Consider the following 16,079-nt stretch of genomic DNA (forward strand, 5'->3'; position numbering starts at 1 on the left):
TGTATTTGGTAAATGGTAGCCATTATTAATATTATCATTATTATTATCCCCCACAATCTGCCTTAATTTATGTCCTTATCATCATTCACCCTGTACTCAGGCAATAGTCTTAAAATTAGTCTCCTTATCTCTAAGCTCACTTCCTCCCTTTCACCTGCTAACTATCATGATCTCTGTAACACCAGATCACAACCCCACGTTGAAAGGATAAAGTTTAAAGAGCTTTGCCATGGTTTTTCCAATTAAACTTCTCTGACCCTCTCTAGTTTTTACAAATGATAGATCCACCCCCTTACATCTAGCTGTTGCATGTGCATGTTTCTGTCTTTGAGCTGATACTCTTATTTCTCTTGTCTATCCAGGCAACTCATTCTTTTCTCAAACTCTTGTACAAGTTTCACATCCTCTGAAAAGCTCTCCTGGTGACCTAAAGAAAAATTAATTACTCTTTCTTCTCCATTTCCATATACTAAATATACTGATATTATTTTATATATTTTAGTATGTTGTTATTATCTGTTTACAATGTGTTTCCCTGATTAGAATTTAGGTTCCTTGTCCCTAGATTGAAATATATATTTGACTTTGTAATTCCAAGGCCTTTACTGTAATGAGATTAATAAATGTATATTGAAATGAAATGAAGTTTCTCTAATATTCTAGGTGGAATAATCAGGGTTTTAATTCTTTTATCTTCCCACTATAATTTTGATTATCAAGTTAGCACTTTGGGATATACTGGGAAGTATCAGTAGGTCATAGACCCAATCAACAAGGAGTTTACATTCTAATTCGTTATTCAAAATACATACACATTCACACACACATTTATATACACACACAACCCTGCTTTCAGTGCATATATTATGTTATTCAATCATTGAAAAAATCTTCTAATTTAAGTTCTATTATCCCTATTTTACCAAGAGGAAAATCAGTATAGAGAAAGCTTAAGTAATTTGCCCAGGTCTCATTATCAGTTAGTGGCAGGACTGGGTTTGAACCCACATAGTCTGACTACAGGGCCAGCAATCTTAATCACTATTCTACACTACCTTCTAAATATAAACACTGAAATTTTAATACAACATGATATAGGAGAAGTGCCAAGTTATGGTAAGGTGGTTGGTTGGTAGATCTCTAGAACAAGCTGTGCTTTGATTTTGACCGCAACGTTTGGCTAATTAGAGATTCAAAAAATATTCAAGGTAGAAAAAATAAAGAAACAGTATTCTTTTTTGCTCAATATCACACACACTAAAGTGTTTCATATATATGGAAAAGACTACTAAAGTGCATAGGAAATTACTTTTAGAAAAACTGGATCACACTAATGATTTCTTTTAATAATATTTGTTTTCCTTTAATACTCATATTTTTACCTGATTATATATAATTTCATTCAGAACCATTTCTAAAGGGAGATATTATGCATTTTAACCTTGTTTCATGTATGAAAACTGTACAATGAAATGTTTTAATTTAATTTATACACAGGGTTTTGTAACTTTTGGAGTATTTGTGTTTTTTCCCATATCTGGTTATTATGGATCATACATTGAGGGTGAACTAATCACATCAGTGTATTTTAATAATTCCTGAACTGGATTCAAATTTTGCATGAGTTTAATATTCTAAAGTAACATTATGACTCCTAAAAAACTGAAAAGTATTATTAGAATAAGTACAGTCAAATTTAACTTACCTTTAAACTCCTGAGAGCTTTTATTTTTGTTTGCGGTACGCGGGCCTCTCACTGTTGTGGCCTCTCCCGTTGTGGAGCACAGGTTCCGGACGCGCAGGCTCCGCGGCCATGGCTCACGGGCCCAGTTGCTTCGTGGCACGTGGGATCCTCCCGGACCGGGGCACGAACCCGCGTCCCCTGCATCGGCAGGTGGACTCTCAACCACTGCGCCACCAGGGAAGCCCTGGCCCTGAGTCTTAACTTGAGGATATTCATTTAAAGCTCCCAGGAGGGGCTTCCGGTGGTTGAGAGTCCGCCTGCCGATGCAGGGGACGCGGGTTCGTGCCCCGGTCCGGGAGGATCCCACGTGCCACGAAGCAACTGGGCCCGTGAGCCATGGCCGCGGAGCCTGCGCGTCCGGAACCTGTGCTCCACAACGGGAGAGGCCACAACAGTGAGAGGCCCGCGTACTGCAAACAAAACAAAACAAAAAAAAAATGAATCAGGGGCAGAAAATCATTAAAAGGTTGATACCCTTCAGTGGTGTAAAACTTACACTGTTTAAGAGAAATTGAGTTGGTGAAAGCTCAGGAAATGTTGAAAAAAGATTGTTACTTTCTTTAGTTTACTCCTCTGAAAATGTTCCTTGAAATATAACTATCTCTGGAGGATAATTACAAGACCTGGGAAATAAGTTAGTATCCTTCACGCTGATAAAAGTCAATGTTAGACCACATTAACTTAAACAAAACTATTCACTCTCATGTCCATTAAACAGTTAAAATAATGCAATATTTTATCTAAGGATATGATGATGTGCCTTTATCATAAAAAATGGATATTAAACTAATAATAATCAATACATTATTCTTTTAGAAAGTGATACTTTGATATTCAGCAGATCTTTTACCTTAACAGGATAGATTTTATTAGCTCCTTTTTAAATAGGTGAAAGCTAAAATACTTTAATGTTAGTAAAGCTGTATTTGTAGGACTCTTCTGAGCATATCCTTGGGAAGCTGAAGAGAGGCATTTAGTACAGCTCTTCCACGAACCAGCTGAGTGACCCTGAGCTGCTTACCTCATATTTATTTTTCATATGACCATTGGTAGTTTATCTCTGCGATAAAATAATTCAATTATGTGGCTTTCAACTCTTGTTTTTTGCTCTTTTTTTTGTTTGCTGTATACCTAGAAATGAGGCTATGTTCCTTTCCCACACTCTGTGTCTTATAAATAATCTCAGTCTATATTACAATCATCAAATTTAATTGGCTAAAACTACATGGAACAGCATCATGCCATGGGCTATGAATAAGCTTGATATTTACTGAATACTTACAGGCATTATAATTTCTGTACCATACATTTTCACTTGAACCTAATAATAGCTTTAAAATTCATATAACCATTAGAAATTTTCAGAGTTTAATGTAACTTGCCCAACTACACAAAACTTATGAATGGTGAAATCAGGCTTCAAATCTTGGGAAGTAACACACTAATGGTGAAAGCATTTAGCTTTGTTGCTGGAAAGGCCATTGTTAGAAAAATTTTAAATTTACCACCTATGTAGCTTTGGGCAACTGAACTTTTTTTTGAGCATAGAATTCTTCATTTTAGTTGATAGTATCCAATTCATAAAACCATTGTCATTGTGTCATTTTCATTGTTATATCTCATAAATGAAATAATTTAACACGTATAAAGATGCAGCATGCTGTCTGGCATGTAAAAATCACTCAGTATAAGTTCAAGTATTACCAGGATTATTATCACATTATTGCCACTCATACCATCATAATCTCAAAGTTCATGCTCTTTATTAACGTCAACACTTCTTCAAATCAGCAGAAAAATACATTCTCTTTAACCTAAAGAACAGTTCTCCATCCTTCAGTCAGTTCCACGCAAAAAGAGATAACGGGTCTAAGTTTTTATATTTGATCTCTGCTTTATAATCAGTCTTCAGCAAGTCATTAACCCTATTAGTGCTTGGCAACTTTAGCCTTTGACTAGAGATAATCACACTTCATCTTATACAGATGTTCTAAGGTTAAATATATCCTATTCTTTGATATACTCAGTAATTAACTGTACATAGTCAGGAAGTACTGTATGCCATTTGCTATTAGGTGCTCTTATTGTCAGGGTCTTTTAATATAGGTATTTTATGGTGAAGAGCTAATTATACTCTTCCCCATCGGGGTCCCTGGGGTCTAATAAAATCCAGAAAACAGCTTTCCAGTACCATAGCAATGGAAGAGATCAGTGAGACCATCATCTCAGTTCCTGAAAGCATAAAAAACTCCACTTATAATAGACCTTACTTGTTCGTCAGCCTAAATGAAATACATTATTAGAAATAGGATAATAAATATGGATCCTCTTTAAAAATATAACTGTGTATGTGTGTGTTTGCATATGTGGGTTTCTTTTATCTTTATTTTATCTCTGTTTCTTTCTTTAATGATTTGGTTTTCCTGTCACCTTAGTGCTACATGATTTTACCTAAAGTTTTAAGTAGGAGATTGAGAAATAGACAATATCCTGCAGAGCTGGTTGTAACACAGGTTGAGTCAAAGTTTCCTATTTTGTAAAACCAAAAGTAAGCAAGGGAAGATTGGTGGAGAAATAAACGTATAAGCAGCATCTACTAGAGATTGAGCCAAGTTCTCAAAAGGACCATTCAAGTATGATTTTGAATAATTCATGTACATTTTCTTTGCCATAATGTTCTCATCTGTAAAATGGGAATTATTTTATGCCCCATCACATTGAATAGGTGTGAGAATTAAATGAGTAAAGTACTTAGAGCAATGCTTGATTCAGAGTAAAGATCAATAAAATATTAACAACAAAAAAACCCTATAATAATAATTTAGCCTTACAGCAATTTTTGAGATGGATGTTATTTATCCTTATCTTACAGAAAAAGAAAGAGGCTTAGAGAAGTTATGAACATTTCCCCAAATCAAACAAGTATGTAATGAAGTAAAAAATCATAACCAGTTTTATAAATTTTGGAGACTATTGTGTTTTTTTTTTTTCAGTTAAATAATTCCTTTTTTTTTAACCTAATATGAAAACATTTAAGGTTTTGAATTTGCCACTGATCACTGCTTTGCCCAAATCCGAGAGATTTTAATATTTCCAGTTTTTATTATTCACTACATAATTTATGCTGACTTATATGATGACTGCTGACCCAATAAAATATTTTAAATAAAATGAATTTGGTTTAGTTTTAATTTTCTTATCAATTGCATTTTACAATAATGTTTAATTAGACTCTATATGTTAATTTGCTGGTCTAGAGAATACAAACATCACAAATTCTACATTTTATATTTGGTTGTGATTTTCTTGTGCCAATAAATGATCATTATGTTGCAAGTTGTATTACCTATTGATAGTATAAGCATAAATGTGGGTATTTATATATACACACACACAAATGAATTCAAAAGCAATATATTTTTAAATCTTCAAAATCTTTTTTAAACATTTAATCAGTTGGATAGATTAATATTGTGTTAAGATCACCCTCTGCACATATGTTTCCATCAGTTTTTCTCTAAAATTTAACATACACAGGTGAAAAGAACTAAGTCAGGAATGACTGAGACATGACCTGAGGACTTCCATGTTTGCTACCCATGCGGAAATTCCACTGAAGATTCTAAAATAAAACTTCTGGTTACTTGTTGAGTTGCCAAAAGAAAAGAATAATGCTGAGAACTGGACTCTTTTGGACTAAAGAAAACATATCTCTCCCTAATAAAAAGTGAGATGCATTCCATAACCCAATCATGTGTACAGATTAAATTTACCCTCCAATCCAAATTCTTGGTAAAAAACTTGTGTTAAGTCAGCATTAAGTTCCTCCTTTTTCCTATAAAATTCCCTATTCATTTTCCTCTAGTGGGACACTATTCTGGGTTCCTCTGGCATCTGTGGTCCTCGAGTGAAGTTCTAATAGCCCAAATATAATGCCTTTTTGCCTCTTTATACTTCATGGTCCTTTCAGTTGACACACAGCATGTGAGTTTCCTTTTTACTTTGAAAGTGTGTTATTTAAAGCATAAATTTTTGATTGTTTTATGTTTATTATGGAATATAATATTTATTATTATAGATACACCTTTCTACCACTTAATTTGTTTTGTTTTGAACTCTGTCTTGAGACAATAGTATTGTTAGGTTTCTTTTTTTTTCTTTTTTTGTCTACATATGTTATCTATTTTTCAACTAATCCTTTAAAAAAATCCATATGTATGTGTACATATGCATACACATATGTATATAAATATATTTATGTAGTTTTTATTCTTAGACAATATAGATGCACTTCTATTAACAGAGGTATTTCATTATTCTCCTTTAAAATATGTTTCCTTCTTCCTTACCCATCTGCAACTTCTAACAATACTGTAACTTTTATAGCATGAATTTCTTTTGAAGATAGAATACAAAATACAGAGTCTTTCTTTGAGAAATAATGATATTTATATAGGTTAAAAACTTTGATAATATCTGCTAACTTGAGAAACCTAGAGTTAAGGATAGCCTTAAGTCCACATTTTCAAGGACAAAGTGATCCATGTTGGCCTGAATCAGACCCAAAGAAAATTAGCTGGGCAATGGCAGATCCCTTATTGTTGAACCTTTTCCCAAAGAATAAATTTCTCTTCTCTAGGAAAGATTAATGTTATCTTCTTCCACTCTAAAATCTACTTTCAGGATGTGATGAGATTAGATGAGATAGGTACATTGTGAAGCTTAACAAAGAATTCAATTCTTCAATTCTTCATAGAAGTAGATGACTACCTGCTTTAACCCACTTGAGTATCTTAGATTGTAACACTTTAGATGCTGCCTGGCCACCAGTCCTCTGCTGCCTGGCCACAAGTCCATGAAAGTACTGAAAAAGAGCAGGACCACATGGTCCTTGCCCCCCATGTCCTCCATCTGCATTTCATCTATGGAAAAACTTTAGCCAAAGAATAAAGTTTAATCAGAGAGGTGAAAAAATGAAGAAACAAAGGAAAACAGTCCAACAAGGCTAAATAATAATAGTTTAGTCATTAAGCATAGCCAAGGACTTTTAGTTATACCTCAAGGGCTATAGGTAATATTTTGAGCCACATCCTGTGAGCTGTTTGGCAGATACTGAAGCCCCACCAGGTGGAGGAAGATGACTACATGATGATCAAATTGAAGCCATGACATAAGCTGCTCCACTTCACACAATTCTGAAAACTGGCATCAGAGAAATGGGAACAAACCCGGGCACTAAAGATTAACTGTACTGAAAACAACCAAGATGACGCTGATCAGACCACTGCATTACTGATTTTGAGATTACTGTCAGAGCTGACCATGTTGTTCTGCTTCCTCCCTCCACTTATACAATCCTGAAACTCCCCTTTAAAAGCTCCTGTCCCCTAAGCAAAAATTGGGAGTTGGTTCTCAGGCAGGAGTCCACCTTCTCCCCTGGTTGCTGGCCTTTTAAATAAAGCAAACTTTCCTTTCCTACCAATACTTGTCTCTCGAGTATTGGCTTTCAAGCAGCGAGCAGCTGGACCTTGGTTCAGTAATAGTATTCTGCAAAATTTTAAAGGCTTTTGAAAACTACTTCCTATCAACTTTTGAAATCACTTTCAAAAACTCTTTCATGGTTATTTGTATCAAGTTTCAGACCACAAAAGGAAGTCACTCTTAGATGCAATGAACAAAGTTATAAATTTGCTAATGCTCAAAGGAGAACAAAGAATCAAAATGATGTTGAAGAGTATCTTCTTAATATGCTGGGCCATCATGAAATACTAAATGAGTCATGTGACCCAGAATGAATGTTTTTTTTTCAATCACATGAAAACCTCTTTTAGTATATACGTTGATAGTTAACAAATCTATATGCCATTAAAAATACAATTTTGGAACATTTTCAGAGCATTGGCTTACAAATTAAACATATATATATATATTTTTCCTGCATCTGAGGAAAATATTTAGATTAAAAAAATTAATAAAACAGTAATTGTGAAACATTTATCGATTGAAAAAATCTTGTATTAACTGGTCACAGGCATTAGGCTAAATCGATGAATCTGACTTACTAGAATTTTATTTAATTTAAAATATTTGGGTTTAAAATGTATTGAACCTTTTTTCATTTTTTGTTAAAATATAAGGTTAGGGCTTCCCTGGTGGTGCAGTGGTTGATAGTCCGCCTGCCGATGCAGGGGACACGGGTTCGTGCCCCGGTCCGGGAAGATCCCACGTGCCGCGGAGCTGCTGGGCCCGTGGGCCATGGCCGCTGGGCCTGCGTGTCCGGAGCGTGTGCTCTGCAATGGGAGAGGCCGCAGCGGTGAGAGGCCCGCGTACCACAAAAAAAAAAAAAAAAAAACCACGAAAACCCAAAACCCTCACTTAAACGTGATTTATCCTTACCTCTAGAAGTGCCAGCATAAATTCAACAAGCAACAGCATGCTCCCTGTGTAGGATCAAAGGGAAACGGAAATGCAGCCAAGAAAATGTGGAGCATAGTGTGCATATTAGATAATGCCTGTACCATCTAGAGGCAAGTCTCTATATCACCTTTCTTAGTCACCTAGTAATAGTAGTGACTCTGGTAAAAACACCTGATTCAAAATAGAAAAAAAAACTTGTTTGAAACTCTTGTCATTTTCCATATGACCAAAATATTTTCTATTACTTGGTTCCTTTTTGTCTCTAGATACTGAAATCATGATACTGACAAAGGACAAAGTTTTTAAAATCTTTGAGTTTTTAGATCTGTACAATAATGGAATTTGAAGTTGAAACCTCTCATTCAATAAAATATGAAGATGTAAATATTTTTTATTGTCATCTTCTGTGAACATCCTATACAAATATTTTATTTGAATCCCTTGGAGAAAATCTAGATTAAGATATTTTCTGTCCTGTGATTCAGGGAAGAAAACAAGAAACAACTTGAATGTCAAGCTGCTACAGAGTTACAGAAAGGCAGAAAAACTAGAGGCAATTAGATGCTTTTACAGTTTAGTCTGAAAAGCAAGGGAAAAGTATTCCTAGTTTGCCTGTCTACATGCCTTGTAACCAGAAAATGATCCTCAGGTTCTCAGCATGCCCCATGTCTGCCCCATTTCTCTCCTTGCAGGAGACTGGGGATTTATAGTCTAGAAAAATGGCAGTGTAGGGATTCAGGCATTAGGATCACTAGATATAGCCAAGGAAAATGTGTCATAATGAAAACAAGGGAATTGTGGTAATATTACTGAACATGAGGGAAAACTAATATTTAGTTTGTCCCTTATTTTCTTTCGCATTTAGAAACAACCAGCTCTAGGACAAAATTACTCTCTTTTTCTCTAAACAAAAATATTTCCGCTTTTTAGATTGTATTTTTGCAGACAACATATATCTTACATTTTTCATATATTGAAATACTATTATTTTTAGCAGCTTTCCTAATTATATATGTATTACAATTTTTAACCTTTAAAAACTTTAATCTCTAATGCAAACAAAGAACTGTTTGTTATATTAGCATTTTTTGATTGGCAAACTTATGAACAGATCTTAAAACCTCTAAAAATATGTATATTTTCACAGCATAATTTCTCTCTTTAATGTGATATAAGATGTCCGTTTAACAAATCCAAACATCTTTTTTTTTAAATTGAAGTATATAGTTGATTTACAATATTGTGTTTGTTTCAGGTGTACAGCGAAGTGATTTAGTTATATATACATATGCATTTTTTCAGATTATTTTCCATTGTAGGTTATTATAAGATATTGAATATAGTTCCCTGTGCTATACAGTAAATCCTTGTTGTTTATCTATTTTTTTTTTTTTTTTTTTTTTTTTTTTTTTTTTTTTTTGCGGTACGCGGGCCTCTCACTGCTGTGGCCTCTCCCGTTGCGGAGCACAGGCTCCGGACGTGCAGGCTCCGGACGTGCAGGCCCAGCGGCCATGACTCACGGGCCCAGCCGCTCCGCGGCACGCGGGATCCTCCCGGACCGGGGCACGAACCCGCGTCCCCTGCATCGGCAGGCGGACTCCCAACCACTGCGCCACCAGGGAAGCCCTATCTATTTTATGTATAGTAGTTTGTATCTGTTAATCTCATACTGAAACCGCACTCCTTCTCTGGAGGGACTTGAAACCAACCAAAACTCAGATTGGGACTTGAACCCATGATCACTGAATTAGGAGAGGACTCAAACTCATTGTTCTTTTTAATTGAAACTGCTCATCTGGTGTCAGGACTTGCCAAAGCTCAGGTTCTTTTGTCTCAGCACAGAAAGATTCTAGCCAGAGGCAAAGTGGCAGGCAAAGATTGAGTTTATTAGCATTCAGAACGCATGTGAGAAATACTAGCCTGCAGGCGAGAAGGCTCTGCCCTTAGGTCTGAGAGGACTTTATTTTTATAAACAAAAGAAAAATGGGGAGGGGGAGAAGACCACCTCCTTCCTTATTCTTGGGCAGACATCAAGGCTTACATCATTAGCTCCTCCTTTGACCTTATAAGGTTTAACCAAGACTGTCATGGTGCTATTTAAGTCATATGCATATTAGCTGAAGGGTGGTAACCTATAGTGATATATAGTAATTCACCTCAGGTTTCAGTACAATGTCCCCTTTCACCTAGTTTTTTTTTTTTCCCCCTTTCACCTATATTCCTGTTTTGGCTATATACAGAAATGCTACTCTTCAAGGACTATTAACTCCCTAACTTACCATGTAAGAAGATTCAGACAGCTTACCTATTGTTTATCAGGATTTGTGGTTGGAGTGTGTCTGGTGATTGGTTGCACCTGGTGTTCCTGCAAGGTAATGTAAATTGTTTCTAGGTTACTGGATTCTTTTCTTGAGTGGTCATTAAATTACAAGTCTCCCAAACCCCCTTAAAATTCCCTTTCTTTAATATGTTAGTGTGATTTCTAAACTATTTAATTATCTTACTCTATTCTTATAAATACTCTTAATTTATCCCTCCTCCCCCTCCCTGTCCCCTTTGGTAACCATAAGTTTGTTTTCTATGTCTGTGAGTCTATTTCTGTTTTGTATATAGATTCATTTGTACTATCTTTTAGGTTCCACATATAAGTGATGTCATATAATATTTGTCTTCTCTATCTAATTTACTTCACTAAGTATAATATTCTCTGGGTCCATCCATGTTGCTGCAAATGGCAATATTTCATTCTTCTTTATGGCTGAGTAATATTCCATTGTATACATACCAAATCTTCTTAAGCCAATCATCTGTTGATGGGCACTTGGATTGTTTCCATTTCTTGGTTATTGAAAATAGTGCTGCTATGAACATTGGGATGCATGTATCTTTTTGAAGTAGAGTTTTTGTATTTTCTGTATACATACCCAGGAATTGGATTGCTGGATCATATGGTAGCTCTATTTTTAGTATTTTTAAAGAACTTCCATACCATTTTCCACAGTGTCTGCACCAATTTACATTCCCACCAACAGTGTTATAGCGAACTCATCTGAACATACTAATTACTAGTAGTGAAGTTGAATTTGTAATAAAAAAATTATAAATATATACACACAAGACAACAAAGTCCCCAAAATATATGAAGCAAACCCCTGCAAGGTCCTTCTCCATTTTAGTAAGACTTTTCCAGTTAATTTGATTGAAGTATGCAGCTCACTTAATTTGACCTCATGGGAAAGAGTCAGGAATTAATCAACTTGACTTCACTGTCTTTATTCCCGTCTTTATTCCCTCAGATCTCCGGGCAAATAGAAACCAGAGGGCCCAGAATCCTGTTGATGTAATCCATATGCATCAGCCTCCAGTTCACAGAACAGGATGAAAAAAAAGTGGGGAATGAATCTGGAGGGGTGAACTAAAGATATACAGCATGGCAAACTTGTCCCATTTTTCAGAGGGAAAACCCTAACAAAACTATAATTATTGTTTTCCTAAAAAGCATTGTCAATTTGATTGGTGAAAAAATGTGTTAAATATTTTTCTGTATGGATACATTTTGTAACTAAATATTCTCTCTAGGAATAAATCTTATAAGTTTGCGTCTCCCTAGGAACATATATATGTGTATAACAGATTCACTTTGTTATAAAGCAGAAACTAACACACCATTGTAAAGCAGTTATACTCCAATAGAGATGTTAAAAAAAACCAAAATAAATAAATCTTATAAGTTTGCAGATCATATGTGTGTGTGTATAGAAATCAAGATTGAAATAAATGAAAATACATACTTAAAGATGAATTATTCATAGCATAAGACTGTGAGTTTTTGAGAGAGAGTATCATATCAGTGGATTTTATCAACACTATCCTGGATTTGATAAGGCTGAACCTAAGGGTAAGATTATCTCAAAGCATAGATCTCTAGTTTCTCATCACTAGATTTTATTTCAAATCACTAGATTTGGCATTATGTACTATGGATGATTTTTTTTTTTTTTACACTGGATAGATTGCCACAGAGATGATCATCTCATGGCAAGTTGACTAACATGACCTTAGCCCAGCTAATACCTCCCTTGTTTAATTTGCTCTCTCTCTTTTTTTAAAAATTGAAGTATAGTTGACTTACAATATTATATTAGTTTTAGTTGTACAACATAGTGATTCAATATTTTTATAGATTATACTCCATTAAAAGTTATTACAAAACAATGGCTATATTTCCCAGTACTGTGCAATGTGATATAGAGAACAAACTAGTGGTTACCAGTGGGGATAGGGAAGAAGGGAAGGGCAAGATAGAGGTATGGTTTTAAGAGTTACAAACTAGTATGTATAAAATAGATAAGCAACAAGGATGACCTTTAAGGTGTGGATCAATTTGATGTTTTCACTGTGGCCCAAGAGTCACAAATGGTTCTTACACTTTGGGCCAAATATTGGGAGACTCAGAGGTCTTAATGTGAGTACTGTGTGATAAATTTAGCATTTTCTTAACAGGAAAATAAAAAAACTGAATTTTAGGGATGGCAGGGGGTTAAGAATGAAACTACAAAGTGCTTGAACTCTTGAAAATGCAATTCTTCCTGTAGAATATCAGATAGATAGCAACAGTTCTGATTATGAAGGCTATAAAAAGGTAAGAGAAGATTGTGGAAGTTGATGTTAACCTTGGCAAATATTCACTGTCCTCCACTTTGCTGGGAAAGGAGTATATACTTTCCTGCCCAATAACTTTGGACTTGGCCATGATATCTTTGCCCAATTAATTGTGAGCAGAAGTGAGAACACGCCAATGATGCTTTAAGAGACATTGGATTTTACAATGGATCTCTTGTTCTTTACTGTGTCTAACTTGAGAATGAACATGTACCCCAAGGGGGCTGCTTCTTCAGCTTGGGTCCCAGAATGAAAAACATGTATCAGAGTCTCAGCCTGTCTAAATCCTGGAAATGCATGGCAGTATAAAGGTAATATGAACTAGGACTAGCCCTCTGTTATTGTAGGTAATGAGAGATTTCAGATTGTTTTGTTTCTTTAGTAAAGCTGGCTAACATAATTGCTTCTCACAGACCTTCCCTAAAATAGTTGCTAAGTTGGAGACTGGTTTAACATTTTTCCTATAAGTAGTTGTTCTAAAATATGTACAATTAATCTTTCCCTTTATAGACAACTTTGGTCTTAATATTTAGAGATTTGAAAAAAAGTACTATATAATTCAGTTAAAATTAATGTTCGATGGTTTCAAGAGTTGATATAAATGAGAAAAATGACATTTTCACTGGTATAAGTAAGGAATTTATTTTTTAACTCTTTTTAATAACAGAGATGTACATATGTACCTCGGTAGACATTCATTCATTCATTCATCTAATATTCATGGATATATACTGTACACAAGTCACCGTACACAAGGCTTTGTATTGATCAGTGAATAAAACATAGTCCCTGCCTTCGTGGAGTTTAACTGTGTTTAGATTGGAGAGAGACAAAATAAATGTTATCTTTGATTATTGATCAAGCTGGAGTCTGATAGGTTATGTGCATCTTAATGTCACCTTTCTCTCTTTATAATTGATTAGCATTGTCTGGAGAGGTACACTTAGTATCTGCGATATCCAGTTCTACACTGGATTCGTTATATACTATAGTGTAACAAATTACATACACTAAAATGTAGTAGCATAAAGCAACAAACATTTATTATCTTACGCAGTTTCTGAGGGTTTAGAATATGGGAATGACTTAGCAAGAGAGTTCTGGCTCTGGGTCTCTCACAAGGTTATAGTCAAATTGTTGGTTGGGGTTCCAGTCATCCAATGGCTTGACTAGGATTGGAGAATTCAGTTTTAAGTTCTTTGACTTGCATGGCTGTTGACAGGAAGGCTTAGTTCCATTCCAGTTATTGACAAATGACCTAATTTCTTTGTCATGAAGGAATGTCCACAAGGTTGCTGAGTATACTCATGACATGGCAGCTCTCTTTCTTCCTTTGCAATCTGTGTGCTATTTATTTATTTATTTATTTATTTTTGCCTTATTACAGTGGCCAGAGCTTCTACTACCAGGTTTAATAAGAATGATGAGAACAGGTATTCTTGCCTTGTTCCTGATTTTAAGATGAAAGGATTCAGTCTTTTCACAATTGAGTGTGATATTAGCTGTAGGCCTTTTACAGATAGTCTGTATCAAGTTGATATAGTTTTCCTCTATTCTCAAATTGCTGAGAATTTTTTTCAATGAATTCTATAAAACGATTTTCCTACATCAATTCATATGGTCATATGATAACTCTTCTTTAGCTTATTAATATGGTGATCTATATAGATTGATTTTCAAATGTTGAAAACTCCTTACATATCTAATATGAATTTCAATTGGTCATATTGTGTGTTTTGTTAATATATATATTGCTAGATTCAGTTCACTAGTACTTTTGTTGAGGATTTTTGTGTTTAAGTTCATTATGGATATTGACCTATGGTTTTCTTTTTTGTACTATGTTTGTCTGCTTTTAGTATCAGGATAATATTGGTTTTATGAGTTGGAAAGCATTCTTTTCTTTTTTGTATCCTAGAAGAGATTGTGTAAAATTGGTCTTAACTCTTCTTTAAATGTTTGGTAAAATTCTGCACTGAAGTGACGTAGGAATGGCTATTTCTTTTTCAAGAGTATTTTAATTAAAATTCAATTTTTAATAGTTACATGACTATTCAGGTTATATATTTCATCTGGTCTGAGTTTTGATAGCTTGTAGCTTTTAAGTAATTGGTTCATCTTTTTCTAAGTTGTCAAATTTATGTGCATAAAATTGTTTATAGTGTTTTCTTATTATCTTTTTATTGGCTATGTAATCTATGGTAACATCTCTTCTTTCCATTCCTGATATTGATGATTTACATCTTGTATCCTTTCATCTTTGCCACTCTTGCTAGAGGATTGTCAATTTTATTGACTTTTTTTAAGAACTAGTTTTTAGTTTATTAATTTTCTCTATTCTTTTTTTCTGTATTCAATTTCACTTATTTATGATTTCAATTTTTATCATTTCTTTCCTTCTGCTTCTTTGGGGCTTATTTTACTTTGGTGAAATAATGAAAATACTGTTCCATAAATCCAGGAGAAACAGAAATCTAGAGAATCGAACCCTGCTAATCCCATAAAGACTTCTGATTTTCTGAAAGGTGGCTGAGAAGCTGAGCATAGCTTTTGACAGCCCTATGGGTTTAGGAAGATAAAAGTTGGATTCTAGGCCCCAGAAAAAGATAGGGGAGAGGTCTTGTATAACCACTGTGCTTTCAATTGAATCCTGAAGACCACATAAGTTCAAATTCATATTTCTTTTCTTCATATTTCTTTTCCTTGAAAATGGTAACATTACTAAGGGCTAAAGAGTTACTGGGGTCTAGCGGGCAACAGCATGCCTGGGTGAGGAAAAAGTGGCAGTGAATCTAGGGGTCAAGTAGGTGGCAGGCAAGAGCAGATAGTAGCATTATCATGAGGTTGGTTACTATGGGGAAAGAGGGGTGTGATTAAGCAAAAAATAAGTACATTAAAGATAATGGGAAATAATTTAGAAATTTGGAAAATGAAAAGATTGTATAGTATTATTGAAGTTATAGGTGTAGATGTAAACTTGTATTTTTCATAGTATATATACTTTGATTCAAATTACATATATATATATAGAGAGAGATTTATCTATTCATTTACCCCTATGTATCTATATGTCTATCTATCTATAGAGAAAGATATTGAGAAATGAAGAGTGCCATAGCTGTGCCCTAAGGTGACTCAGAAGCAATGACAGTCTAGAAACAATGAGCACACAAAATACTCAAATCTTGATTTCTAAATGGTATCTTCCACTAAATTAACTCAAATTCCTTGGAAAAAATAGCTTGTTCCAAGGCTG

The sequence above is a fragment of the Phocoena sinus genome, chromosome 5 (genome assembly GCF_008692025.1).
Source record: "Phocoena sinus isolate mPhoSin1 chromosome 5, mPhoSin1.pri, whole genome shotgun sequence".
Lineage (NCBI taxonomy): Eukaryota > Metazoa > Chordata > Mammalia > Artiodactyla > Phocoenidae > Phocoena > Phocoena sinus.